The sequence below is a fragment of the Melospiza melodia genome, chromosome 2 (assembly GCF_035770615.1).
Source record: "Melospiza melodia melodia isolate bMelMel2 chromosome 2, bMelMel2.pri, whole genome shotgun sequence".
Classification (NCBI taxonomy): Eukaryota; Metazoa; Chordata; class Aves; order Passeriformes; family Passerellidae; genus Melospiza; species Melospiza melodia.
This window is the reverse complement of record NC_086195.1, coordinates 22,709,640-22,728,976: the sequence shown is the minus strand read 5'-3', so window position 1 is coordinate 22,728,976 and position 19,337 is coordinate 22,709,640. Positions and strand designations below refer to the sequence as shown.

The window sequence follows — 19,337 nt, the reverse complement described above, 5'->3', positions numbered from 1 at the left end:
AGGTACAACTGAGGTTAAAGGTAGAATTAGTTTAAATTAATATCTGTACACCAAATGGTCTGTTTCTAATGAATCTACAGCACGGTCAGTAATTATTATGTACAAAAAAATAAGCTATTATTTTACTTATTTCATTATTGAATGAACTATTATTTTTTTTTCCTAATCATTATGGACAAGAAAAAAAGTTAAAGACTATTGTTCTCTTTGCCTTGTAAAAGCCAGCTGCACTGTTACTAAAATTGATTCCGACAGAAGTGCAATTCTTAAGCCTAAATTGGCACTATAACTTAGAATTCCAAATAAAAATTGATAAACTCTATTTTAGATAGCCTCTGACTTGAAAGCTCTTCAAAGATTATTATATATCTATATATACACATATACAAATATATATGGAATATAAAATATCTGCAAAAATGTAAAATACACACAAAAATATGCCTATATAGTTTTTTTTAGAAAACTGAGCTAAAGTAGATGAAAATCACTGAAAATGCACCGTCAAAGTGTAAGCCACAGTACTTGAATCCTCCTCACCTGTACCGTTCCATTTTTATTGCTCAGAGTAAACACACTCATTATTTATCTCTCTGCATTATTTTCTATGTGTCTGTCAGCATTGCTTTCAGACAGGTTCAGGTCAGTGACACCCCAAATGCCATTTGCTATTCCTCAGTGGCAGCCACAGTGGCCCCACGATGTCTCGCTGTAATCGCGCCCTCCCACACCACTGGCACGGAGCAGTTCTGGGGCAATGCTCCTGCAGGGAGCTCCATGGGGAAAGGCTCATCCATGGGGTGCACATCCCTGGCTCCTGCTCTGAGCTACGCCCACCTCTGCTGCCCTGAGGCTTCCCACCACCGCCAGCTCAGTATCTAGGTTGGCTATCATGTGCCAGCTTCATGTGGGCTGTTGTTTCTAATGTTGAGATATACTTTTGGATATATATTCTTGGGTAACAGCAAAAAAGCCAAACTGTACTGCTGGTTAGATGATGCTGTTGAGTCAGGGATGGAAAGAAAGACTCCAGTCTTCAGGTAGATCAGAAGGCAAAAGTGTTTTATGAAAGTAACAGGTCCTTTTATAATGTGACTTGCTAAGGTGGCACTTGATTGTCTCAAAGTAGAAACAACTCACATTATTAGTGACTATGAACAGCACACTCTGGAGAACCATATCTAAAAACAATGGTTACAAAAAAAGAGATAATAATTGTTTGAATTCTTTCATCTAAGATTCCCAGGCTCAGCCTGGGAGAAATTGTCTCTGTTCTTTCTTTGACTGAACTGAATTCTCAGTTAGATACAATTAAAACAGCGGGGAAGGCTGCCACACATCCATGAAGGACACACATTCAATATAGGCTCTTATACATCCAGAGTGTCCTGCTTCATCCAGCTCTGACCAGCACTAAATTCTGTGGAAATACCTATAATATGGGAGTTGAATATTTATACAAAGTTAACATACTAAGCCTTGAAGGAAGCAGGTATCCCTATATGGTTTGTTTGTTTGTTTCCTAGTTTGTTTTCATACTGAATACCCGCTAAAAATAATCTCTTTCCAAAAAAAATTCTGACAGATAACTGCATAATTGGAATTATTGTTGTGTTCAGTTTGGTGAAAACCAACATAATAATAATAATAAAACACTAGTTGTACCATATCTTTTACCAAAACAGGTAGTAATAATCAAAGTTCAATGTTTAACAAGAATTTGTCTTTAGATCACAGTAAATGTTCCATACAGGAAGTCAAAAAGTATTTTCTTACTCTAATTTCATAATTAAAATTCTTTTCTATGCAAAAGCATTTATTTTGCTGCTTTAATTAAACTCATAAATGAGAAAATAAAAGTCCTTTCAGTTCCATTCTGTATCTAATATTGTTATTCATGTGATTTTTTTGTTCTTAAAACACAGACAGAGAGTAAATTTAGTCCATGAGAGTTCTGCTGCTCTCAGTTATTAGTGGTAATCAATACTACCTTGTGGTACATGCATAATTGACAATTTCCTGGTGCTCTTTTATACTAGATTACATATGTTATTCTTTACAAATAACACCTCTTTTATCAAGCAACTAATGTTTCCTCTGAGGAAAGCAAGTATTGACTAAGGAGCTCTACATTCTCCACTGCAACAACTGGCAGCCCGACCAGCATGACCATGTTAACCAGTCTAGCCCAGCCAGTGTTTAAATCAGGACTACCCAAAATTAAACCACCTCTTGCTGCCCTGAATTGTCATGCAGGACATGGAAAGATCTGGAAACATTGTGAAAGGCAAGGAGTCAGAGAGATTGAGTAGGAGAACAAATATATAAACATCTAAGAATCAAGGTGTTTTGGTTTTTTGGTACTCAAATAACTATTATTTATGCAAGAGCTCTCATATTATTAAATATCTGAGGGGGCCAGTGCAGGGACACAGAGAAGACACATTTGTCTGTTCTCATAGGTTTAATCTGTTAATATATAAATTAAGTTATGGTGATTCCACAGGACTAAGTTAAAAGCAAGTTCTAACTTGTATTATGGGAACCTTTATTTTCTTCTATTTTTATCTTTTTACACACAATGGCAATAGTGTTTTGCTCACAGAATTTAGCCTTTGACGTCCACATAACAGCTGTTGGCAGCAAAGAAATTATACTGTCCACACAGCCTGACTACCTCTTTTCTGGATGCACTGCTCTTGTTCAATAGAGAAAGAAAACAAAAAAATACTTCAAAATGCAACAGATTCCAAGTATATAAAACTGGAACATAAATGTGCCAAGTCACATGGCTACCAATATACTAATTTTTGCAGTATACTAATTATTGGCAAAGTACATTCTTAATACAAGAACTTTCTACTGAAGTTTATCCTACTAATTCTGAAATTAAATTTAGACATACTGTTGTCAACAAAAAAGGTTACCAACATTATATGCTGTGTAGTTTAAACAGAAAATAATTGAGGGGGGGAGTATATATATATATATATATATATATATATATATATATAATATATAAAAGAGTTCTTTAAAAACAGACAAGAATAAAATAGAATTATAAAAAGGCCTTCGTAAAAAATGGCTAAAATTGTCATCCAACTTGAATGCTGAGCTACAGGCTTTGAGTATGTTAGTCTGCTAATTTTAAAGTTTTAAACCTATTTATTGTTCATGAATATGCTGAGCTGACAACTCTAAAGACAAAAATAATCTATTTATCTACAGAATGGGTATTTATGTACAGCAAAAGAACATCAGTTTGATTTTACTAAGTCAGATCAAGGAGTGGAGTTTCTTTCTTATAGTGAAGAAATGTGCAGCAGTGAAAAGACAATTGCAGTTTATTTCTCAGTAGTTATTTCCAGTTACGTACATGCCTGTGTTTGAAGAAATGGAGGTAGAAGAAAGAAATAAACAAATAATTACTAAGTTAACTAATGTTAACTAAGATACTTATTTTATGAATGCATAAGTGTTCTTTAGCAGCCCAGTGGAATCTCAAGGGCACAGGCTGATACTGAAACCTCCAGTAAACGCAGTGCTGTAATTGTTCAACAGGTAAGTAGGCAATCAAAAGGGATAATGAAAAACCTCGATAAGTCTTATTTTTTTTCAAACACAAATATTCATTCTGGATTGTTAGTAAAGAAAAGGATGAATAAGTGGCTACTGATGTGCAACAAATAGGCAGGCATCCACCGTGTTCAATAAAATCCGGCAGTATTATTTTCAAATGGTTCAATCAGAAATTCTGGAAAAAAAACTAAATAATTGAGGAAAATAATGTCCGATAGCAAATATGTAAGACAAACCTTCTCAAAACTCCAGCAGCTACTAATGTTTCTATAATAAAGTTCATATGAGATATCAGTGAAGGCAAACTGCTGTGGTATATCCTGTATAATACCACAACAGGAAAAGAATGAGAATGAAAAATTCATGAGAGAATATGAAAGATGCTTAAAAATTGCAAAGCACGAGAAGTTTCTAATCACCTTGGCAATAAATAGCCATTAATAACTGCAAAATTAATACATTTGAATGCAAATGGAAATAGACTCCCTTGAATCTATTCATTACTGTAAGGGTGACAGAGCACGGCAACAGGACTCCCAGAGGCTGTGGTGTCTCCTTCTCTGGAGATACTCAAAACCCACCTGGACCCAATCCTGTGCAACCTGCTCTAGGTGAGACTCCTTTAGCAGCAACATTAGACTAGAAGATTTTCAGAGGTCCTTTCCAATCTCAAACATTCCCTGATTCTGTGAACTACTTGGATTTCATGAATCAAAAGAGTTATCATCTTCTCTCAGATGGAATTTCTGCTCTAATAATGGATCAGGTTGCAACTTCCTTGAAAAAAATTTAATCTCAGATTACTAAAGAATACACTAGATAAAAAGAAAATTGACAAAGAGGCATTATTTATTTATATGTATATATGTGCCTATCTATCTATATATTTATATATATATGTGTGTGTGTGTGTGTGTGCATGCATGTGTGTGTGGAGGCATGTGGGTGTGTTTATACACTCAGGATATAGCAGATATTGAGTGTTTCCTTATGCAAAAGCCCATTTAAGCTGTTCATGAAACAAATAAATTTGACCTAAGACAAAAACATATTTTTACTGATTGCAGTCTATTTAAACCTTCTAAGTATGACAAAATTCTTTACAAGGCAATATTGTCTTATCATACAGCTAGATTCAAAACTAACTACTGTGCACATAAAACCCTAAGAAAATGTCTCAATCTCATCATAGCATAGATTTGGATTTTTCTTGATAAAATGAATATACTTATAGCTAAACAAAGGACTTCTTTTGGCCTACATTAAAAGATGAAATAAAAATTGTCAAATATGCCTACTCAGACCTGTGAAAGTAAGTCCAAAAAGGGGAAAATAAAAAGCTGAGGATTCGTTCAGAAAATTACCTCATTTGCAGAGAAAAAAAGTAGATAGATATAGTAAAGGGAGCATAGCTAAGAAATAGTGAAGATGCTGTGCTACTTAGGAAAAAAAAAGTGGGAAAGGTCATAATGAAATGTCTGTATCCTATCACAATTGTTTTTATCCACTTGTCCTGTAGTATCTGTACTGTTATTTCTGGGAAAATGTAGGCTTTCTTTAGCAGCTTAGATCTACTTTGCTACGGTCCAGTCTCACCAGAGAGGATTAATGATGCTCTCTGTGTACCCTTTGTTCTGGTAGGAATTCAGGCCAGGCTTCCCTGTGATGGTGAAAATTGCTTTTTTTGCTGTCACTGTTGCTTCCTCCTTCAGCAACCTTGTCTAGCAAATCAGTCCTGCTCAGTGAGGTCCAAACTAGAGAAATGTATTGTCGTGACCATTTGCTAACTGTTAGCATTTCCCCACATTGCTAGAGCGTTGGATTGCTCCCCAAAGCAGCTTTCTCCATCATTGAGCCTAAGTATTGGGCACACCGTGTCACTTGGCTGCCATCAGATATTCCTTTATTGGATGTTCTGACAGCAGACGGTGCAAGACTCCACTCACTGTCTGCTGGCCTTGAGAAAACAAATACAGTGCTAATATATCTAACAGAGCTTAAAACTCCTCCCATGGGGGCTGCTGTGCTCAGCAGAAGCTTTCCTCTAGGTGGAGACTTGTGAAGTCTACCAGCTTCCTTAAAATACTTTCCTCCAAGGTGAAGCACTGACAGCCCTTGTAAGAGAATAAAGGAGCATTTTATTTTTCTCTTCTCATTTTTTCAGTCAGTGATTTTATCTAAGAAATGTAACTGTTCAGCAAAAATGTGGAGTTTGTCCTTATCTCTCTTACCTGAGAGCTTATCTATGCTACCCTATTGTGCAGTAGGGAGTACTGAGGTGTAATGCAAATTATCAGTATGCAGGCAATTTTGCCGGAAATGTCAATCAAATATGAATGTAATTTTCAAAGCAATTATCAAGTAAAGAGGTTAGTGCATTTTAACTGTTCGTGAAAAATTCCCAAGGGTGTATATAATTTCTGGGCTACAGGCAAGCCAACATATTTTTGGAAAACAAAATGTAAGGCTTTTAAAACTATCTGTTCATAAACTTCAGGAATTATCATAGGCTATATTTGAGCAGCATTAAGCCTGCAGGAGTATGTCATGCTTAGTGTTGCTAAATAAGTACAGTTAATAAATGCAGGTCTAAAATTTCCACGAACATAGCAAATCACAGCTAGTAACTTCCAAATTACTAGAATCATATTATTGATTAAAAATAATCCCAGAAAATATTTTAATTTTTCTATCAATATGTCGCATGGGGGCGATACTCAATATGACCAATATGTTGTTCTATGGTCATGAACATATAGGGATGCTAGCCCTCACTGTTTTATTCTGTTTCACCTGCAGTTCATATTGTCTATGGATATGGCTAAGATAAAATTACCAATTACATATTCATATGTCATCTTGATTACTAAAGCTGACACATGCTTAAATTCTCAGGGTGTGAATCATTACCATTACAACACATTAGATAAACTGGCTGTTCATAGTGTGTGTGCCTTAGATTCACTACTAACTTGGATAAAATCCATTAGGTTAAGCATCCTCCATTAATGTTTTTTCATCTAGGTTAAAAGCCAGGGAATTTATAATAGACTAAGAAAGTGCATAATGAATTAATGGATCTATCTCTTATACTGCAATACCCAAAATTTCGGTTTGAAATTTTTTCAGTCCTTCTAATTTGTGGAGAAGATGGAGAAATGTACTTGCCCGTAGCAAGGGGAGACGTACTCCATGGAACTATTTAAACTGTGGAATCATGACAAGGTTACAGATAAGGTTACAGTTAACTGATCAGAGGAATAAAGCTAGGGAATACCCAACCAAATGCTTTATTAAGGTAATGAGAAGTGGACAAAGGTGAGATATTTTTAATAACCACCTCCTGGGTTATGTACAAACCCAAAGTATTCTAGTTCAACACAGAGTAAGTGTGCTGCATACAAAATACAATGCCTTTGAAGAATTAAACTCTGAAAACAAAGACAGTTGTCTGCTCCCTCAAGGATGATTTTGCAGCCACAAGAAAGTATAAAAAGTCAATATGGGTTAGGGTCTTAGCTGATTAAAAATGACACTAAACAAGTTCTGTACATAAAGAATGCATCTGCTGCTCCCAGTGTTCTGGACCCAGTGTAAAATACATATCCCATTAGGTATCTTCTCAGGAGGGGGCTTATAGGTCATGCAACATTTTCATTGCAGAATGGTCTATAAGGTTTATGCCAGTTAGATCATAGCCATCTGGCACATTTCTTAGAGCAAACACTTAATACTGCACTCAAGAGTAATTTATTAGTTGAGAGATGATGAAGAAAATTAAAGGACTCACAGAAACATTCCAAGCCATTTGTTGCATCTGCAAAGAGCATATTTTCTTCCAAAGTCCACTTATGACTTCTTGCTTTCAGTAAACTTTATGAGAAACCTATTAACTCTGCATCATGTGTTAGTAACAACCTTTTTTCATTCCTCAGAAATTTAGCTGATCTCTTCTGAGTTTAAACAGATTACACTGAGAGCTTATATGCCTTACCCAGGCACAAAGTTTTCCCCACCTTTCAGTATTTCAATGCCTTGGGATCTTCTTTAGGCACAAGTCTTATTTCCTTATTTCCCTTTCCTTTTAACTCTTGGAAAAATTCTATTTGCTTTCTGATTTCTGACTACTCTGTGAATATTGAGAGTAAAGAATTAAATATAAACTTTGATAGCAAGGCTTCAATCTTCTATCACTACATGACCCAAAGCAATTTCTAGATGCCTTAGCTTTAAATATCTTTACCCAATTACTTAAATCCATCGTGGTACAATGGCTTCCAAATCTATTGCCCTTTAGACCTTTCAGAGTTTTGCTTGGAGGTTACAAGACAATGCAATGACATGCAAAGTTCTGCCAGTAAATGGATCACCAAGGGGAGTAAGACAGATCCTAAAAAAAGCTATGCACACACAGAAAAAAAGAAATACAGTCTTTTAGGTTATAAGTATATGGGAAGTAACTTGAGCCTTTTGTCACCCAGAGGAATTTCCTTTTTGCAGTAGTTTCTAATCCTAATCAGAAAAAACCCTGTGATACTCATTTTCTAAATGGAATAATACCAAGGCACAAAGGCAACAGATGATCAATCTCATGTGTCTCTCCATTAGACCTCAGAATGCCTCAGTGCCAGTGTATATAAGCAATACAGTGGTTTTGGTAATTTATTTAAAAAAAAACTAAACAGCAAGCAATTTTACTTCAAATCTCTTCTCTATTTAATAAAAAAAGCCTTGTAATAAATCCATACAAGAAATTGAGAAATTTCTAGGTAAAGTGGTAGGTGTTTGTAGTTCCAATTTAGGCTTACAAAAGAAACACAAAACAGAAAAGTCACCAAAAAAAGTAAGTTACTTGTGCTAAAGCAACACTTTTGCTTAGTACATCATGAAGGAAAAAATGCTTAAACTAGGTCTACTTATAATGCAGAAATAACTGGTTTATACCTGGTTTTAGGAACTAACAGTGTCTATCTTATTATTTGTGCTGAGACAAAATAGGAAAAAAGATCACAAGAAGAAAAAGTACATGAATATAGACAGTCAAATCCAAAAGCTATATATTAGAATTTGAAATAATCAAGATAATTATCCCAACACTAAGACATTTTGATTTACTATATTAAATATGCAAAACAAGCATGGTAAAGTAACCTGCATTTAGAAGTTTGATACAGTGTTATGAAGGAACAAATTCAAAAGGAGCACTCAAAAATGGAAGAGGCTATTAATTTAATAATATTTTTAAAATGTGATACATGCAGATACTTGTAAATTAGTTATAAATTCTTCATTTTTCTGAAGAAAAATAGAAAATTAAATTAATCATTACAATTTCAAAGGTGCTAAAACCAGAAAATTACTGCTTGAACTAAGGCAGGAAAAGTGTTACATGATGGAAATCTTTCACAGCCTTCTTAGATGCTCAGGCACTTTTCTACAAAAGTGTACGTTGCACTTAAACAACAGACACTTAAAAAACCCTCAAAAGTCAGTATCTGAACATCATCCTTCCCCTTTATTCTTGCAATATCCAAAACACTTTCTGGGCATATTTATACATGGGGAGTGGGGTGAACACTTCATGATGACAACTAAAAATTCAAGGAAGAAATGTTAAGCTAAAAGTTAAAAATGAAAACAACAGCCAACAACAGTGAGGAAATTAAGCAAACCCCAACTCACTAGAGCAGGATGCATTAGGATCGCCATGCACTATCCTATAGGCCAAATGCAGCTTGGCAAGCATAGCTGAGCACTGAAGGAGTCAGGTACAGAAGAACTAATACATGAAGGAGAATCAGGCTTTCTCTCTTTGCTTTATCTTTTATATCCACTGGGTATCTCATATATACATAGCTACCCTTCCTAAAATTATTTAAGAATCATAGCTGCTGTTTTCTCACCTACTGCTGCCTCTTGTGACTTTATGATTTAAAAATAGATAGGGAAGAATATCCAAATAACACAATTTTTAGAAATGGAAACTGAGTTTACATTTACTTTATAGTATTACTTTTTACAGTAAGCAAAGGGATTCATTTATAAAATGATAGTGGTCAAAGCAGGTAAGAAGAAGTGGTTACAAGGAATAGCAAAATTGGATAGAGAAGAAATAAAGCTTGAACACCTCTCAGCAGTTTATTTTGAAAATGGACACAGTTAAGAAAAATTTACCTACTTAATCCATCTACTACAGTTTACTTCTGGGAATAACACTAAAGTCAATATGGATAACCCTGTGAGAATGAAAATAAGAATATACTGTACAATATAACTTTTAGAAACTTATCCCACTCTTTAAGTTCCCATTAGTGCATTTATTTGTATTCAGCTATTTCTTCAATTTGCTTTCACAGAAGTATTCCTACCGAGAGATTGTTGTATGGAGCTGCTCCTTTTGTGCAACGTCTGTGTCACCTTCTTTGACTTAGCTCTACTTTCAGGCAGTTGTTAGTGACAAGGCATAGCAGTTAACCCATAGGGATGGCTTTATGCATCATCACAGTAAAAATCTGATTTAATCCAACTCCCAAGGACCCACCCTAGACATCAGTTGCAACTCAGCCTATTGTATCTAGTCCCTGAAGGCAGAACAAGGTCTAGGGTTTAGGTAGATGAGAAAAGCACCAAAAATCCTTAACACCATAAAAAACCCCAGTTTGTTTGAATCAGATACATTATGAATCTGAAAGCAAAGTATTTTGGAGGGGAAGCCCTCCAGCATTAGTGTAATTTGGCACCTTGTATGACATAGTGCAGCTTAGTTATATTGTTGATTCCAACAAAGTGATAGCAAAAACTTGAAAGATGCTTTAAGTTAGAATGAAACTTAAACATGCTTAACATTTTTGTCTCAGTGAAAGAGAAGAAGGCAAAACACATTTGGCACTTGACATGATTGAGCTGTATAACTATAAAACAGAAGATAGTAAGAAAATGACATTCATTTAAAAAAATCTTCTTTCTTTATATTTTGGATTTGAAATGGAAGGACTAAATCAGTACTTTTTAAAGCAGGAATGTTTGTACTAACTCATCACAACCAAACACATCAAATTCTCTACTTTGGAATCTGCTCTGCCATTGAATGCCTTGCAAGTATTATTCAAGTTAAAAACTGGTGCATTTCCAGTATGCTTACTACCCAAACATTTATTATTTTACAATTTAAAAAAAATTAGTTTTGCAAAATTTGTCAGTGTGAGTGCATGTTTTGCTCTGAAAAGTCCTATCCCTTGTATAAATTCAACAGTCCACAACACCAGAATCAACACTGTCAACTTTATGAACTTTCAGCTTGGGAAAGGTGGAATCAGATCCCTACCTATCTGTTTAAACAGTAAAAAACAGCACCTGTTTGCATGCTTTACTACTGCAATCACCAGCATGATTTGTGTCTCTCTTGATTCCCAGGGACAGAAAAAAATGAGTTTGCTGGAAACTTGTGCTCCCTCTGGTGTCTGAATGAAGCATGAAAAGCCAGCAAAAGCACTGCCATGGGGGCAGTATTACAAATACAAAATGATTTTTTTAATTTCCTGGCCACCCTAAAAATACTACATAAAAGATAATTTGATACCAATTTATTTGAAAGAGGATGAAGTGTATATATTTGGATTGGGTTTTCATTTGCCCTACTGCATATTTAATAAAACAGACAATGTATCCATGATTTCCAGCTATGATGGCTTGTAAACATTACCAGTGACTAATTGAATAGTCATTTGAATCTGCACAAAGCAATTTCCCCTCATTAGATTAAACATGTCACACCCTGTCAATGAAAAAATCTATTTAACATCAACCCCGCAATTATAAGCATTTTGGAATGAGGAACCAGAAATCTATTTGTAATTAAAATTCCCTATATATATAGTGTAGGAACTTGGCTTAGCATTGCAACTAAATTTATTCTTCACTAAAAGTTTGCCTACAGCAAGAACTGTAAAAGAAAAATTTCCCTTCTATTATAATGGATTTTTAACACATCAGTACCAGATAGCTATAAGCATTAGCTCATTTTCACGGTTTCATAATAATTATTTCTTATGGTTTGTCTCTTTGGTACCAAGAGCAAGGTCCAGACTAAAAAAAGCCTTAAACCCCAAAAACATAAATTCATCCATATTTCTTCAGACAATAATATCACCAACACAAATGAAATTTGCTATCATTAAATTTCTTTTTTTCCCTTTTTTTTCATTTGTTCTATCTGGATTACAACTAATACATTCAACTAATACTATCCTAAAATGTAAGCATATGTAATTGATTACATGCCATTCTGACAATTTTATCTGGACTGTTAAGCAAGAAGCACTGAATAAAGGCCAGAAATATTCTTTCCCTCTGAAAACAATGGCAAACCAAAGTACTGTGCAAAAAGCTATGTTCAGGAGAAATTTTTGCCTTTGTTTCATTTATGCACAATTTTTTCAGGAATCCTGAGGAGGAAATAATGAGCATTTACTTTATTTCAGACTTGTGTTAATTTATTTTGCAGATACCTAAACATTTGCAGAAGAGAATTGTAAATTTTCCCAGTTGACAAACTACCTATGATTATCACATTGATGTGGGTACAATTCCTTGAAATATTTTCACAGATATGACTGATTTATGAGCCCTGTGATTTAGCTGAGCTATTCAGCATGTGTCAGTTTTGTTTGAACCTGCAATTAATGTGCAAATTAAAGGAAACTGAACCAAATTTGAATGAAAAGATACAAATAGCTTTCAAAACTTTCAGACCAATGCAAAAAACACCTGAAGGAAGAGCAGTGAGGCCACAAAGCCTTTACAGGAAACCAAAGCTGATACAAATGATGCGGCCAAGACGCTGATCAGACCTGACTGCACATATTCTGCACTATTCACCACCCAGAACCCTGCCAAGGGCCCACTGCACTGCCCTAGGACAGGGCACTGCCTCAGTGTTAGCAGGTTTCACACTGATTTGTGTTTTGACAGCAAGCAAAGAGACACACAGAGAACAGCAGCAGCTTACAAAGACACGTTTTTCAGGAGTGAAGCGTAAAGCTGCACTTAAAAACAAAACAAAACCCCCAAACAAAACAGAGAAGAAACCCCAAGCAAACGCACAGGAAAAAATCCAAACCAAACCAAAAAGCGCCCCGAATAGACAAGAGGGAGTCAGTGGACAAAATTAAGTTAATTCTGATCTGTCTCATCACTCACATGACTAAAGACTTTTTCATCTGTGACACTGAGCCAAATGGCACAGCCTCCACAATTCCAAAGGCACTGTTCTTTAACTAAATGGATAATATTAATTTGCGTTTGCACAAGAAACGTTGATTCATCGTGTTTTAAAGGACATTTCCCCCCCTCCCCATTCTAGCAGGTTTTTCAATATGAGGTAATGATGAGACTCCAGGAAATGGTGCCAAAAATCCTGTTGGGATTAACTAAAGTCATACTGAATGCTGAGTCTTCTTGCTAGGCTTCAGTGCATATCAGTTCCTGAGAAGGCCATTTGGGTGCAATCCTGTAAAGTGCCTGTGGAATGGGCAGCTCCTGGGGGAAAGGACAGCATTTTGAAATTAGCAACTAAATCTGAATTTATCTCTAAGGATTTAAGAACTTTATTTCATCTAGATTAGAGTCCTGTTCCTTGGTGTCAGAAGGTATTTGCGACTGTTAAAAGCAAGAATGTGAAATGAGGGCCTGGATTACCCACAGCTTTATCCTGGTAGGCAGAGAACAGCCAGACATATGCCTCCTCCTTTCTCACAGATGCCACAATATTTCTGGATTAGGAGGAGGGGATATATTGGACCCTAACAGTGAAAGAATTGGCTTGAGGCAGTCTGACACAACAGGGAGTTTATCTTTCACAATGGAGAGCAATTTTCTCTCTTATCCTAAAAAGTATATATTTATGTTCAACTGGTATTATATGCAATAATTACAACATTGCCATTTTATATTGTAATTATTATCTATTATCAATCTTTCTCACCCTGGAAAGAAATACAATCATTTTACAAAAGGATATGTCTTATTTTATGTAATTTTTATATGTGTTTTTATAAGCTGACATGGATTTACATAATAAAATTGTAATAATTAATTTTAGTTTTCCAGAGTAGAAAAAAAAATGACTGAATGGGCGGGGATTAAAAATAAACCAGTCACCAACAAAACCTATGGCAATACTGAAACTGAAAACAAAGTTTTATTTCCTCCTTGGTTTTTTTTCAGAAGAACATTATTTGCAATCTGAAACTGTTTAAACATTATTTTCTATAGAAGTCCTAAGTATGATTTAAAACAAATTTAAAATATTTTTAGAATTAAATAAATTTATTTAATTTGCTTTTAAAAATATGTCAGAAAACATAAGTAAAACTATATGTTCCTATGCCAATTACAGAAATTATAATTTACTTTAAAAAATATGTAGTAAAGATTTTGAGAAACATTAGAAACTATAAACATATATATAAGAGATATTGGATTCTTAATTCCTTAAAGCTATATACATAAATCCTTGCTTCGATTTCTTAAGTAGCTACATATATTTACAAAAGTAGTGAAGAGATAATAGGACAATCAAAATTTTAAGATTACCTGAAAAGTGTCTGATATACATATACTGAAACCTAAAACTACATAAAGTTTAGGAAAATTTATTGTCTAGAAAATTGAGTTTATTTGGAAATTACAAGTTACTATTATTATTAGCATCACCTCCTAATAATTCAACAAAAAATAGGCTGAACATATTGCAACCATCTTGCTCACTGTGACACTATTTTTATGTATGATCCTATTTTTACATTTGATCCCTTATTTCTCATGGTAACAAAGAGGCCATAGATTAGCTTACTTTTTTTATTCTATGCCATCAAAATGAAGAGCCTAATCTTTACACTATCTTTTTCTTTGCCTCAAAGAAAAAAACCCCAATTTTTATCAATTACATTTTATTAGGATAATTTTGATAAAAACGTTTTTTCCACATTAAAGACATTGTACTCAACAGCAATTGCAAGAAGAAAGCTGTAAGCACTCAATTATATATTAAGCAGCAATTATTCATTTCATAATATGCAAAAGGGACAGTCTGAGGCTCATCTTCTCAATCAGCTTTGCTCAAATTTTTCATTTTGTTATTTCTCAGTCAAATAGACAGAGTCAAGAGCTGCAGGTATATTTAGTCAGTCTCTACCAGAGAAGGAGCACAGTTATCTCTCTGCTTTTGCACAAGACTTTTTTCTTACTGGAATTCCACAGTTAAATCCTGGGCAAACCTCAGTTCCAATAATCTAAAGAAAAATTATCACCTACCCATTCAGCCTTAATAAGTGTCATGGCCTCCCACCTTTTGTTGTCACTTCAGCTGTATTTATTCTGAAGTAAATGAAACAAGCAAGAAACAAGAAGATGCTAAATCCTTCATTAGTTAATCTGCAACAGATACATAGTGGATAAAAAGCCCCACCCCTGTGTAAAATATTCACTCTATCCATATGCCAAAATAAGTAAAAAGTATATATGCTTCCTATTGATCAAGCAAAGACAACAAAAAGTAACCTTTATTATTTTCATTTTTGATCTAAGCATAGCAGGTTTTAGACAGACATAAAATTATTTGTTCTTGTTGGGTTTTGTTCTTTTTTGCTTTACTGTATTGATTAGTTTTTAAATCTTGCTTTGTTATTAATAAAATTTTGAAGTTTATAATGAAATAAATACAAATTAAGGATCTTTTCTGTTTTTTTTCTTGTTATACTTTTTTACCCCGGTTATGATAGGAGTTAGCAATCTCCTTCAGAACCCACAGATTCAAATGATAAAGGCCAGGGATTAAGCACAGCCGATTAACAGTCTGTGTCCTCTTCAATCTAGCATTTCCACTGTAGATAAACCCATATTCAGACTGAAGATATAATAAACACACTGTCCTCAATATCATCTCCCTAGATGACCTCCTCAAAACTGACATTCAAGTATTCTTGTGGAAAATTACAGTTCATAGTAACTGCAAAAGCAGCCTAGACAATATACACCCACAAAAATAATACTGCAGATCAAGCCAAGTGTTTAGAAAGCAAAATGAAAAAAAATTATAGTTTCACTATAAATATTTGATTTGCTTCAGTTCTGAGTAATTTATTATTACTATAGGTTTGACATATAAAATAAAAAAATCTTCTTAGATTTTATTACTTGCATGTGTGTCTTTAAAATAACTGCAATATTATTTATACTTATGAACAAAAAATAAAAAATCTCAATGGATCACAGTGGTTGCAACTTTTTTTCCCTTCCAAAGGTGAAAGAAAACATACAGTGAAAATCTCCAGCCATCTTAGATACTCTGAAATAGAAGTATTACTGTAAGGAAAGGGACACCAAAAAACACTTGTCTAGTGAAAAACAGCAAAAGAATAAAAATCTACAAGACAGAATTGCAGTATTATTCTTTTAAGTATGTATATTGACTTGTATGATAAATAATATTTTCACCTAAAATGAAAAAAACAACCCATAAAAAGGATGATAGTTTTTGCTTTGTAAGGACATGTTAACATAGGAAATTCTGATGGGATTCTCCTGCTATCTGACATTTGAAATCCAGCATCTTCTCAGTCTAAAGAAAGGCTAGGATTAATACAGACATAGCAGAATATGTAACACATTATTTCAGTTTCTTAACCTAGAATCTCAAACTATTTTAAGGAACTATAGATTTATGTTATTAATTTCCTGGTACTTCTTCAGACACAGCAGTAACATTTCAAAATCTCTTAATACAGCTAACTAAACTTATCTGTCTAGTTAAAGTGACTGTATTCTGCTATTATTCCCATTAGTTTATTATGGAAGGATTCTAGTGAAGCAATTCTGAAATCAGATGGAAGGATATATTTATTAGTCATTTATTAGTCACACCTTTATTGAAAGTACATGGTCAAAATTTGGTTTTCTTTCACCAAACCACAAAAATAATAAGAAACAGGTAATGCTATATACTGAAAAAGAGCTGCAATAAAACAAAACAATGAAAAAAATCTCCAAACCTGAGCTTTTGTTTAGTTATTCACCAGAATTGCTTTGAAGTAAGCACTGCAAATGACTGCAGTTAACTCATTAGCTGTTGCTCTATTCTTTTCTCCAAAGTTTAAAAAAAAAGTGCAAAAAAGTTATTCAGAGTAAGTTTCATAATCAGAGTATTTATTAGGTTTGGATGATTCCAGCCACCTTTTCTTCTAGAAAACAATTTCAAAGCTCTTTTAAATCAATCTATACTGAAGAAAGAATTGAAAATGTGAATCTAATTCAAAGTCACTCACTTTGAAATCTTGCTTCAAAAACTAATTTCATGGTCTGTTTCCATAACAACATAGACTATTTTTGCCAACTAGGACTCATATAATGAAGCATAACATCTTTAATCAGATTTTATGCACTACTATTTATGACTGTTTAGAGTGATTTGGAGACACACTAACTCAGAGCATCTGATTTGTAGGTCAGTTCCCGTGAAGAATCTTTATGGTCAGAAGATCACATATATTCCTCACTAAAAAGCCTCTGAGATTTATTAATTAGTGATAAGATAAACAGCATACAATTAAAACATTGTGTACTTAATTAATTAATTTTTAATGTTCTTGTTTCCCAATGGAATATTTTAAAAATGTTATTTATATTGTAGAGGAGCAAACTTACCTTCAGCTCATCACTAACACAAACCTTGTCATCTCATTATTCAGCTACATTTTTATGCATGTGTTTGTATTTTCAACTGGAGATATAAAAGCAACTTTATACCATTTACATGCTATTTAAAGAAAATATAAAATCAAGAAGAGCAAACCAGGCTTTTTGTAAAAGTAAGTGGACAAAAATGTCTACAGAATGTGAAATTAAGTTTCTCAGTCCTTTCTACTCTACATCTAACAGCAAATGTCATTAGCTATTATAGCAAGATGACAGTTATAGGTTGCTAGTCCTTCAGCTCACAATATTTTACTACTTTTATTTGATATTAAATATTCTTTTCCTAGATGTTCACATATATTCTCCCATGTCTAATCTCCTGTATCCTCTAATTAATAAATGAAACACCCCATTATTAGATTGGAGGAATGTATTATTTATTAAAACTGCATTCTAAAATAAGGCCGAGCAAGTAGAACTGATGTTCCTTCAGTGAGAACAAATAAAATCTTAACCCAGAATGCTTTCTCAGGACAAGCTTACCCCAGTGACTAACGAAAAGATGAGGGCTAAAATCCAGAACATAAACAAATTTGGGAACAAATCTGGGAAAAAAAAATATCTATTTCATGATCCAAGGAGTAAGAAGGAGTCCAATGAGACTGGGAGAGGGAAAGAATTGAGTTGTAAAGATCTGCTCCTTTGTCTACACACAGGGGCACACACACACACACACACACATGCACACACACTCGTGCACACAGAGCCCCATAAACACAGCTTTCCTTTCACAGCACTTTTCCTCTAAGCACCTTGGTAGTATTGACGTTTGCAAAGCTCCCAGTATTCCCAAACCGTACTCCTTTATTTTCAGCTTTCAAGTTTTTGCTTCAGCTGATGGGAAGCTGAAGGAAAAGAAGGTGGTATGTTTATTGCTGGCAGACAGCTTGGAAATTCTGAGTAAAGAAGCCAATCAAGGCAGAAGGATTATAACAATCAAAGTAGAAAATTTGCATATTTAGAGTATGGTTACTGAGAAATAACAATGCCTTGGTTGTGTAAATCAAACCCTCAGCAAAAGTGAAGGGGATTTGCATATCTGGGAGAAATCTTTCATGTTATACATCCGTAACTGCATTCTAATTAGCAGAAAGCACTAGCTTTTAGTGGAATATTAAATATAAGTGCTAGTACTATTTTCATTTCCTTATGAAATAATAGACTTAGCTTGTTTGGGGCCTGATGAAAACAAGTTTTCTTGCCTGTAGGTAGTAATACTATTCAAAACAACCAAAGATACATTCATCATGCCATACAGCTACAATTTTTAAGATTGAGATCATGCAAATGTTCAAAGAGTTCTGTATTACCAATTGTGTTCTTCCTTTTTGTCTATAGAAAGTGGCTAAAAGTAGCTCTCTTGAGAAAGTATTGCACAAAACAGATGAAAGTTTAAAGCCATCTCTTCAAATCTGCATAATAAATCACCTTGACTTCATTTTAAATTTAGCAAATGAAGAAAAATGAGCTGGACTGAAAAGTTTCACAGACAAAAATCCTGAAAAAGCTCCTGCTGATGGAATTCCTGTAACAATTTTCTATGATCTATTAAAATCAAGCAGAGTTAACAGTAGGCCCAGAAATTTTGTAATAAAATAAAGAAAAAAAAATAGGTAAATTCTTCTTTAAAAATTAGCATGTAACAGTATGTTTGTACCATTCATACATGGAAAAATTACTATATTACTTCAGGTTAAAGAGTATTTTCCCTTTCCTCTCTTGTGAATGATTCTCAGCTGTCTTTTAGATGTAAGTTTAAGGCTGGCTGACGTACCCTGGCCACTACTCACAATCAAACTGCAGGTTGGTGTTGCACTGAAAAGTAAGAGAGAATCTATGCAAGCATACTCAATCTACAAAGTATTATTAATAATTCATATTCAGAGGCATTATGCATTTCCATAGATAAAGCATGGATGAAACCCAGTAAGATGCTCTGAAGACCCGGACACTCCTCATAAGTTGAACCGGTGAGCACGCCGCAGTGTGGGTCTCAGGGTACTTAC

At 34.2% G+C, this 19,337-nt stretch overlaps 1 protein-coding gene across 2 annotated transcripts in view; it reads right to left on the bottom strand.

Moving 5' to 3' along the window:
- Positions 1-19,337, bottom strand: part of NLGN4X (neuroligin 4 X-linked) — a 162,762-nt gene that overhangs the window by 91,373 nt on the left and 52,052 nt on the right. The window lies entirely within an intron of this gene.